Raw genomic sequence first — 11,114 nt, 5'->3', positions numbered from 1 at the left:
GAGTGGAATTTGCGAAAAAGTTACTCGTCTTCTCGGTGAGACTCGAACTCACGACTCAAAACGTTTCCATTTATCACTCACGCCAGTATTCGTAAAGTCTAGCTAAATTAATTAATTTTGTTGTTGATATATTTCTGCATCTTACCGTGCATTAAAACTGCTTCAAAATATTTATTGTGAATTTACCGGCTACTTGTATTCTACCGGTCGCTTCAGTATGGCCTCCAAAGTAGCCGTTTTTTTTAAAAGAGTAACTTAAAAATGATTTTAAACATTTTTATTGTATGCGCTATTCTTCGTTGCCACTAGCTACTCAGCGACATTCATTTTATGACAATCAAGTTGATTTTTATATTGTGAATTTAGCACCAAGTTGGTGTCGGATGTAACTTCATTGACTTCCGCTGCCTTTCCTATGCGTTAAACATAACGTCGGAAATAGTGCACTGAATAGATCATCACGTTATGTTTAACGCATAGGAAAGGCAGTGAAAGTCAATGAAGTTACTTCCGACACCAATTTGGTACTAAATCCACAATATGAGAACGGCTACTTTGTAACGGCTAGTTAAGTAACCGGTGGAATACAAGTAGACTGTAAATACAAGATACATTCCATACGATGAAAAGTGTAGCAGATCTTCATTTACTCCATTTCAGGGGGAAAGTGGGACCAATTTTTGTGTTAAATGTTCTATTTTAGCTTGTAACGTTTTCCCAAATTTAATGCGCATTTATAGTGCTCTGGAGTAAAAGAGCACCATGAGGTTTCAGCAATCTTAATGGCCTACTTTCAGGTCATTCCGAGCAAAATCAACTATCAGATAAGTGAATTGTTCCCTAACAGGGCACCAAAATGTAAACGTCTCGTATTAAAACCTGAATTAGGATGCCCCCTTAGGATTAGAAATCCAAGACAAAACTCAAGCTATGTAAGCAACTAATGCTGTGAACTAAAGACAACCTGCCGGAGAAAATACGATCACAGGATTGAGTGATGGACCAACAACATGTATTGAACCTCGTCATTTTGTCATTGGAAATGGTTATTAGTGTGGGTTATCGGAACCGTTTTCTTAGATCAAAGCTTGTTTGATTCCATTTCAGGTCCTGATGAGTATCTGCGCAAAATTTGAGCACGATCGGTTGCGTCTACACTTTGCGCATTGCAATTGAAATTTCTATGGGATTTTGTATGGGAAATACTTTTTTGCATTTTTATCATAAGTTGAAAAAGTTTGTCTGAAACTTTTTAACCGATACTATAAAATGATAGTCTAGGATGTTCTGAAAAACTTTTTTGAAGACTGCAAAGCGATCCGATGCTTGTGAAAATAGTTATAACCAACGAACCGCATGCATGTGTTTATGTTTTAACATGTAAAGGAATAACAATAGCAACAAAATCATGCTGTTTCGCCAAGCAATGCCAACGCTATAACTTTTTTATAAGCATCAGATCACTTCGCGGTCTTCGACAAAGTTTTTCAGGACAACCTAGGCTATGTTTTCACTTTATCGGTTACATGGTTTTTTTTTGAAAAATTCGAGCTTCTTATGAGAGAAATGCAAAAAAGTGTGTTTTCCCATGTAAAACCCCATACAAACTTCAAACGCGATGCGCAAAACGTAGACATAACCGATCATGCCCAAATTTTGCACACTTATTTGGGCCCTGAAATGGGATCGAAAAAGCTTTGATCTGATGCGATATCATTGAATTTTTCATTTTTTTATATAAACGATGACCCACTCTAAGGTTATCCAATAGGGTGGTGCCAGTCATTACCACAACAAAGTAGTAGAGTTTTTCTGTGTTCACTTTCAAGTATCTTACTGCGGAGCTGAAAATGAATGCCAACAGCATTCAGTTCAACAAAATTTCATTAAATTGAATTAGATTTTTTCAACCCTGGTATGATTGTATAATTTTGTTAGTGATCGTCCTAGAAGCTACTTCTAGTTGCTCTGTCGTTCTTATTTTTTCGTCCAGCAGAGGTTGCAGGGTCACAAGAATTTGCTTGTAGAAATCCCAGTTGGTGTTCCTGGGATCTCGATAGAATTCCCTCACGGTTTCCCCCTCTCTACACTGAGACTGTTTGCGGTTGAAATTACTATTCTGAGGGTCAACATAAATACACAACGCCACTTGATTTGTGCAGACTGAGTTTCGTTTCTATTCAACAGATTAATGTTTTCAATTTTACCATAGACCCGATTTACAAATAATAAAAGTTTCTGTTGGCAACCGGATTAGAACCAAGAATCTTGAGATCACCAGGCTCGCACGCTACCACTCGGCTATCGAACCGGTTGATTCAGAGGAAACAGAATGCACACAAGAAGCGTTTATGGGTTGATGATTAGGGTAGTGGAGGTATTTTGGACCGGGCAGGTATTTTGGCCCACCTAGGGAGTTTTATGATATTTATCACATAATCTCTACTAAATCTTGCTAATTTTTTATTGGAACACGAAAAGTATTCAATTATGTGACGACCTTTATTTTGGATGTCAGTTAAATATGCTGTTCAGTATCAAAAATAGAGAAAATGTTTTCACTTCCAATGAAACGCACGGAAAAGCACCAAAATCAAAGAAGGTGACAAATTTGTAGTCGGCTTCTAAGAGGTATTAAATTTTACAAGTAAATATTTATTTCATGTGAATGTAGTTAGGGCCTTGTAAGAACTCAAAATAAACTGTTCTTAACCTCGGTGGAGTGATAATATTCACTAAAATGGTGGTTTGAGGTATGGCCAAAATATGTTCAACATAATCAGATGTGGACATATTTTGGACCACCTGTCAGATCCATCTCTCCAGTTCCTTCTTAAGGGACAAAATATTCATGCCAATGTAATGTACTCTAAAAACATATAAATAGAATAAGTTGGGACCTCCCGTGATCTGGGTTATTATACGTTTATTTTACAATGAGATTGTTGTGGGTTCGATTTGTTCTAACAACTTTTCGCCAAGTTAAAAACTTCGATTCGGTTTGTGTCCTAACAACTTGTCGACAAGTTGAAATTTCCAGGTGTTTAGTCATCCAGTTTAGAAAAGTTGTCCTTCTCGGCAATCAGTTGATGACTGCGACAATGTGTTATCTAATGTATGTTTGACAAATTACGTATCATTCAAATTACTTTATTTTTGATGGCCTTTCCACTCATTAAAATATGTGTGGAACATCTTTATACTTAGCAAAATCACTAGACTTCCACACTTCCTATTAAGCGTTACGTAATTTATACATAGTGACTGACGTCATGCAATAGTTAATAAATACACGTTTCACGTCACATTTTTTTTATGAAACATCATACTACAATGCGTAAAAACTGGCAATTGCAACAAAATTTCATCTTTTTTTACCGTTACGTAATTTTTAAACGTTCCCTGCCTCAAAAAATGAATAGAAAAGATGTAAACTTCACGTAGTTTTAACTATTTTTAAATTTTTGCTGAGGTGGCTTTCATTTCATGAATCAATTGAAGTTTAATTTGGTGGGCCAAAATATGTGCACTTGGTGGTCCAAAATAAAATCAGGTGGTCCAAAATAGAAGCCCGAGAACCTTCAGGAGTTTTGATATTTCTTGTATTTACTACACCAATTTTGAGTTCTGTTTGGCCTGTTTCGACAGAAAACTTGTTGCTCTACGTAATGCCTACTGAAATTATCCATATTTTGAAGTGGGAACCTTCTTTTTTAGCTGAATTGTTCATCCACTTCCTAAAGGGGTTCAAAATACCTCCCTTACCCTATGTTTTGCCATAGTAAATTTGAAAACATCTTTGTGCTTGTCATAACCGCAAGCCGTCTTTCAGTGTATTGAGAAGGTGATATGCTAATGATCTGATATGAGAGATATTCCTCGTCAGATACTTCCCAAAAGGTATGTCTGTCTACCTGTTAGAATTTGGCTACAAAGTACTTCATGTCGCCTTGAGTAACGAATAGATTAACATTGGAACCTTACGAATGCTTATTTTATTTTCCGTATCGGGCCCACGTTTGGGAACTAGATACGAACAATAAAATGGAACATTACAAATGCACAAAACACAAACATGCAACACACAACATTAATTTGTACCCAGTCATCCATATGGATAACGAAGTCCGAACACAGGATGACGAGGTTTCATAATTGTTCTTGGTCCATCAGTCATCCTAGAATTGTATTTTGTTTGGCAGTTCGCCTTTTAGTTCGCAGCATCTGTTGCTGCATTCATAGCTTGTTTTGGTCTAGGAATTTCTAATCCTAAGGGGCATCCTGATTTGGGCAACAACACAAGACCGTCTACAATTTGATGTCCGTGTTAGGTGACGGCTTGCTTGTTTTGTACTGGATCGCTCCTGAAATGTTTGAAGCGCTATAAATGCACATTAAATTTCAGAGACAGATGTACAAATCTGAGTATAGCATACAAAATAAACTGACGAAACGATCACAATAATTTACAAACGTAACAATATGTTGGTTTGTTCCATCTGTTACATATATTAATGTTATTAGCAGAAATATATTCTATAAGGGACTCACCTAGTTTGTTGATGTAACTGCTTCCCCATACAGTGTGATGAGCGTTGACATTGCAGCAGATAATAAAGTTTTGTTGTCTGCAGCTGGTAACAAATTCACATACTAAGGACGTCGGAGCTTCTTCTTCATCACCAGGAAAGCAAGCTGGTGGTATTTAACGATAAACTCACCCCTGGCTGTTGGAACCTTCATCCTGATGGCTAAAATGTCTCGTTTGATAAATTCTGTAATGGGAGTCAAATTAATCCTTCCATTTACTAAGATAGCTGACCTGTGATAAGGATATGGCTATCATCATAGAGTAACTTACATTTTGGTGTTGCAAGGCCCATCATCACCCTATGATTGTTGACCCACGGTTCCTGTACTAGCGCCAGGTCGAGGTCTTCTTTGGCAAACGTCTGCAAAAGTACGCCTGATGTCCCTCTTGAATGCTGTAAGTTTGCCTGAACCATTTTCATGTTGGTCGACTTGCGCCTGTCATTAATGTGCGGATTAGTCATTAATGTGTCGAAGACAAAGTACATGATGGCAAAGGGCTCCAGGGAGGAATCACCGCGCCCGCCAAACCGAATTCATATCGACGGTGATGAAATCGAGGCGGTTGAAGAATTCGTGTACTTGGGCTCACTGGTGACCGACGACACGACAGAGTAATTCAGAGGCGCATTGTGACAGGAAATCGTGCCTACTTTGGACTCCGCAGAACTCTACGATCGAATAAAGTTCGCCGTAACACGAAGTTAACCATCTACAAAACGTTGATTAGACCGGTCGTCCTCTATGGGCACAAAACATGGACCCTACGTGCAGAGGACCAACGCGCCCTTGGAGTTTTCGAACGGAAGGTGTTGCGTACCATCTACGGCGGAGTGCAGATGGAAGACGGGACTTGGAGAAGGCGAATGAACCACGAGCTGCATCAGCTGCTGGGAGAACAAACCATCGTCCATACCGCGAAAATCGGGAGGCTACGGTGGGCGGGTCACGTCATCAGGATGTCGGATAGCAACCCGACTAAAATGGTTCTCGAGAGTCATCCGACCGGTACAAGAAGACGTGGAGCGCAGCGAGCTAGGTGGGTCGACCAAGTGGAGGACGATCTGCGGATCCTACGCAGAGTGCGGAACTGGAGACAAACAGCCATGGACCGAGTGGAATGGAGGCGGCTATGTACAGCAAAGGCCACCCCGGCCTTAGCCTGACCGGTAAGGTAAGTAAGAATGTCAGATTGTTTATTTAGTCAATTATGACAATCTGACACGCTGGTTTTGTTCGCTTTTTCGTCATTCTGGAGAAAAGTACTTTTTTTAGTTTTGGATAATATGCGATTCTCATTTAAGCCTAAGGCGATGCAAATTTTGACGTTTTTGTGTGTTTTTTGTTTATTAATCAACTTAAACAAAGTTGTTATATCAATCAAATACTCGTCAAATATTGTTTATGTTTATACAATGCTGGTGCTGGTGATTAAACTGTACAAATATTGACATTTAGTGATTTTCTTCGATACTTTGCAAAAATGTGCAAAGTTAGGTGCACACACGGTACACATAATTGTGACACCTTTCTTTGGCTCTATTAACGAGATTTTTAACTCGAAGCTAGTTCATCTCGAGACCCACGCTGTACTTCTCTTCCGAAGGAAGAACCCACATTTTGTGAGTATGTCGGGAGTGAGATTCGATCCCAGGTCCTCGGCGTGATAGTCAAGTGTTCTAACCATCACACCAGGTACGCTCCACGAATTGTGACACCACACAGCTTGCAAGCATGCTGCATTTCGACATATCTAAATTCAACCACAGAGAACAGACATCCAAGTCCAGTTCCGAAACTGTGTAAGAATTTTAACGGCCATTTGAAATCGGCAACTCAAGTGGCAATAGCGTGGCGCTGCAATCGGTTAATTTCCCATACAAGTTTAAATCACCACTTGAAATGTTTCAATTCACCACTGACTGTGGCAATATGGTGTTTGGTGGCGTTAGTGTTGTCATCGTGTATTGGTTTGCAACCTTACTCAAGTAAAGATTCAAATCCTTACACAACTTCCCGAATGAAATTTGTTCTAGCCTGGATGTCTGTTCTCTGTGATTCAACCACATCATCCAGCTCATTTTAGAAATTAGAATAACCAGCTACAGAAATCCAATGTCGCGACTGTTCGTGTGACTAACATCTAGTTTGCCTCGCCCTTACAGCGTCAATAGCGGTACTGTAAGTGTCAAATAATTTTGTTTACCAAAACAAAAGGTCCTCTACAAGATAAGCACTTAAACATAATCAATTACACTAGTTTACAGCATTTTGAACTCGGTAAGCTGATGATCATTTTTGGTGTAGAATCATGCTCTGAGTTCGAAAGCGCGAAGGAAAAAAATTACAGTGGAGCGGAAATTTTTTCGACTATTTATACAAGGTTGATGATTTGAAATCGATTTTTGTTCTATTTTTAAGCAACGTCGCTCACTTCACACATCTCATTCTCCGTAATCAATGCTACGATTGAGTTGAATTTTTTACTGTAACTCGCCTACATATGATATGTCAAATAAACGTTGAGAAAGAATTTTTAGATTGTTTTTTTCTTATCGAAAAAATACATTTCTTCATATATTTTTAAAAATTTGGCTAAAATTTAAGGAGATCGTCCCTAAAACTCGCCAATATCTTGAATTTCATCAATCTGACGCAAACCCTGCATTCAGATGATCGAATGGTATTGTATTCAGCTTTTAATTTATGGAAAAATATTTGAAATTGATTGAACAAAACGCAAGATATTTGAATTTTAGTAAATTCCATATTTTTAAAAGTAGAAAAACTCGATATTGAGCCAAAACTCAAAAACTGCTCTACTTAAATTTTTTTGAAGCACGGTTTCGAAATCAGTGCTAAATTGTGCTTCAAAAATTTTGGTCGTTGACAGAAGTTCACGACTTTCGTTGTATTTTGTAAACTAGTGTTATTAGACTGAAGTTGTTAAAATAATTAAATAGGAATGCTGAGTACAGCGCCATTGGCGCTCTAGTGTATTTCTATTTTTTAGAAGCTCAACCTGAGAATATGGTACACTGAAAAATTGTGCGGCTAGTTCTGTTCTACAAGAAAGTCACGGAAACCGTTTTTTGAATATTTAAGGTAAATGTCACAGACTACCGGACTCAAGGGGCAGATCGCTCTTTGAATGTGCATTTAATTTGCATTCAATGTATGGAAATGCATTTTTTTAATTTCTCATCAACTTAGCATTGATATATATGCGAATGTCAAACCACAGCTGTATTGAGAAAACCGTTATGATGTGTTTCATGTTCTGCTCAAAAGTAAACTATTGAAATGGACAATTTGGGCAGTAGGGGTAGGCGGGGCAATATGGACACCCGGGGCAGAATGGACACCCTCAATATTTTGAAATATGCGAACTTTTTCGAACTTTTAATGAATGGAGAATATAGTCCATTTATCTAAAACGTAGTTTCAGGAAAGAAACATTCGAAATCAAAATTATACTTGATTTTACACGAAAAAGTTGCGTCCTCCGTTTTTTGTGCTTGGAAATTATAATTTTCACACCATCTAAAATAAGATTTAGTGATTCATTTATTGCAGGTCGATTAAAACCTGAAATTTCTAGAACACATGCAAGTAGTTTTGCTGTATCTACATGCTTTATATTTTCTTCTTTATTATATCAAAAATCAAGTTTGGAAATATCTTCTGCTGCCGGGGCAAAATGGACACTCACTTTTTTGAAAGAAGCGGCAAGGGAAAAATATAACCTAAATCACAAACCAACCAAATTCTTCGATTTCAGTATATTTTCGGTTAAATGTTTACTATAGTAGACATAGGGTGAAACAAATGGTCAAAAAACGACAGCAGTGGAAAATAGTTGTTCTAGGCACAGCTGTACATGCCGTCAAAAACGAAGCTTTATCCAAAACAGCCTGAATTTGAATTAACTGTACAAAAAACTACTTCGGCGTATTATTCATTCAACTATTATGAATGAAGACTTATAGGTGTAAATAATGTACGAAATTCGTAAAAGTCTCATGGTGTCCATATTGTCCCATGGGGGTGTCCATTCTACCCCGTATGCTTGAAGACGGTCATGAAAAACTAACATTTTTCATAACATTTTTTTGAAGTGGATAAATCATTTTTCTTCGTGAGCATTCTTATGCAATAGATGCTAAATAGACTTTAAAAGGACACATGTATCAAAAAACTTAACTTTTTTGACATCTTGCCAGGTAAAGTTGGCAAAAACCTTAGGGTGTCCATATTGCCCCGCCTACCCCTAACTGTGTAATTGTAAGTTATTAATATTTAATTCGCCATATTAAATTAACTGTTAACTAAGTCATGAAACCTATATCGTGAATTCTTATTGCAGGAACTGTCCTTGAATCGACTGGAAACGACAGCAGCTGAGCTAGTTCTCCCACTAGTGACCGGACTACGAAAAATGACAATTGATATCTATATAAATAAAAATGGAATGGTGTTTGTATGTCACGAATTGGCTCGAAAACGGGCCAATGGATCTACACCATTCTTTCAGTGTTTCATTCATGCAGGGCTCCAACGTGTTCGTACGAAAAAATAATTGAGAAAATTGACCGGGAACGCATCGAAAACGAAATTCCGAAATTCGAAAGTTTGAAATTCCGTTTTGCGGAACATTTTTCCTCAGAGCTGCATGTCAAAAAACACAGTAAGCAGGAAGTGCGACGTTTGCCGGGACAGCTAGTTCATCATTATTTAGGCAAAGCTCTGTGCCGACACCAACAGTGACGGACCGCACAAGCTAAGGGAAAATATTATTGAACATATTGTAAAACAAGATTCTGTGGCCAGCACTGCATAGTACCAGATTGTAGAATAATAAAAAGGAAATTTTGATAAAAAAGTATGAATATGAACCAATAATTTGGGCCGGAACTTGAAGTGACGAACCTTACAGTGCATGTTGATTAAATACTCGAAAGATGTTACAAGTTTTATTTTTGTGTTACGTGTTCTATTTTAACCAGTTAATATAAGTGAAATGCGTATTTATAGTGCTCTGGAGCATTAGAGCATCTTGAGATATCATCTGTCTCTTATTGATGTTTCGATATTTCGGATATTGATATTTCGGTACTGATATTAACTAGAAGACTTCCCTAACAGAGACATCAAAGTGTAGACGTCTTATATTAAAATTTGATTCAGATGCCCCCCTTAGGATTATAAATTCGTAAACAATACTCAAGCTATGAAAGCTACTAATGCTGCGAACAAAAAGCAAACAGCCAGGAAAAATTCGATTACAGGATTGGCTGATGGACCAACAACATTTATGAAATCTCGTCATTCTGGGTACGGAAATTGTTCTGTGTTGTATGTATTTGTCCAAATGTGATGTCCATATTATTACGCATTTGTAAGGTTCCACTACAATATGTTCTATTTTAATATGCATTTGTAGTACCTCATTATTATTTCCTTATAAAGATGGGTATAAGAAATATACACAAAGAGATTCATAATTAATAATAATGAAAATTTGTTGCTCGTCTCCACAACTTTGCTGGCAGCATGCACTTTTAGCTCGTAAATACTTCTCACGTTCTACAAAAGCTTCAACGACCAGGCACGACAGTCGTCTACTTCGGAACAGTCCAAAACTAAGGTCACAAATGGTTCACAGTCACAGCGATATGCTTCTCAAAACGGATAGGTTGAAATGTGAGTAGTGAGTTTGGTCTTCACTCCGCGAGACCTACAGCAATTGCACTCCTCTTGCCTGGTTCTTCTCATAACCAACAGCAACTAAGCAACCAATACTCCAACAACAATAGCAGCAGCAGTAGCTCACCGCTATCCCTTGGTAGGTTTTCAAGCAGTTTTCGCCTCTCACACGGAATTTGATTTTCTCCGAGATTCTGTGGAATACAGAGAAGATCCGTGGACCAAAGTGCTTTGTCCCGAATAGAACACTGTGAAATAGAAGAAATTAAAAGTATACTGGTGATTCAAGTACGACATTATAATAAAATGCAACTGGCTTTTTTTCAAATTTACCTGGATTATTCGTAGCTTATTTTGCTTATTAAATAACTTAACAGATACTCTAACAGCTTTTTTTTTATCAAAACAATTATCAAGTAAAACCTGTATGCCATTTTTACAAGCTTTTTGAGTTGCTAGGCTCGAAAATGCTTAAGTACTTACTTACGCTGACTCACGCTGGAAGTACCTTCCGTTTGAGCTACCTGCACTTATCGCGATCACTTTCAGTCCTGTTTTAGTATATTCGATAACTGATTATAATACTTGTTATAATAACTTAGCCGATTAGGAATTTATTCAAATAAGTAAACTTGGAAATAAGTCTGTCTATGAAAGGAAATAAAAATACGTTTATGTACGTTCCGACCCCATCGTCTATTTATCTGTCGTTCTGTTGCAAGTAGTTGTTATACAATTCTTCTTCTTTTCTTTTTTCTCTTGCACTACTCTCTTGTATGTTACTTTCACAACAAAACCCGCTGCCAACTTCCAGTCGG

Source organism: Aedes albopictus, chromosome 2 (genome assembly GCF_035046485.1).
Source record: "Aedes albopictus strain Foshan chromosome 2, AalbF5, whole genome shotgun sequence".
Taxonomy (NCBI): Eukaryota; Metazoa; Arthropoda; class Insecta; order Diptera; family Culicidae; genus Aedes; species Aedes albopictus.
Note: the sequence above shows the minus strand (reverse complement) of the source record.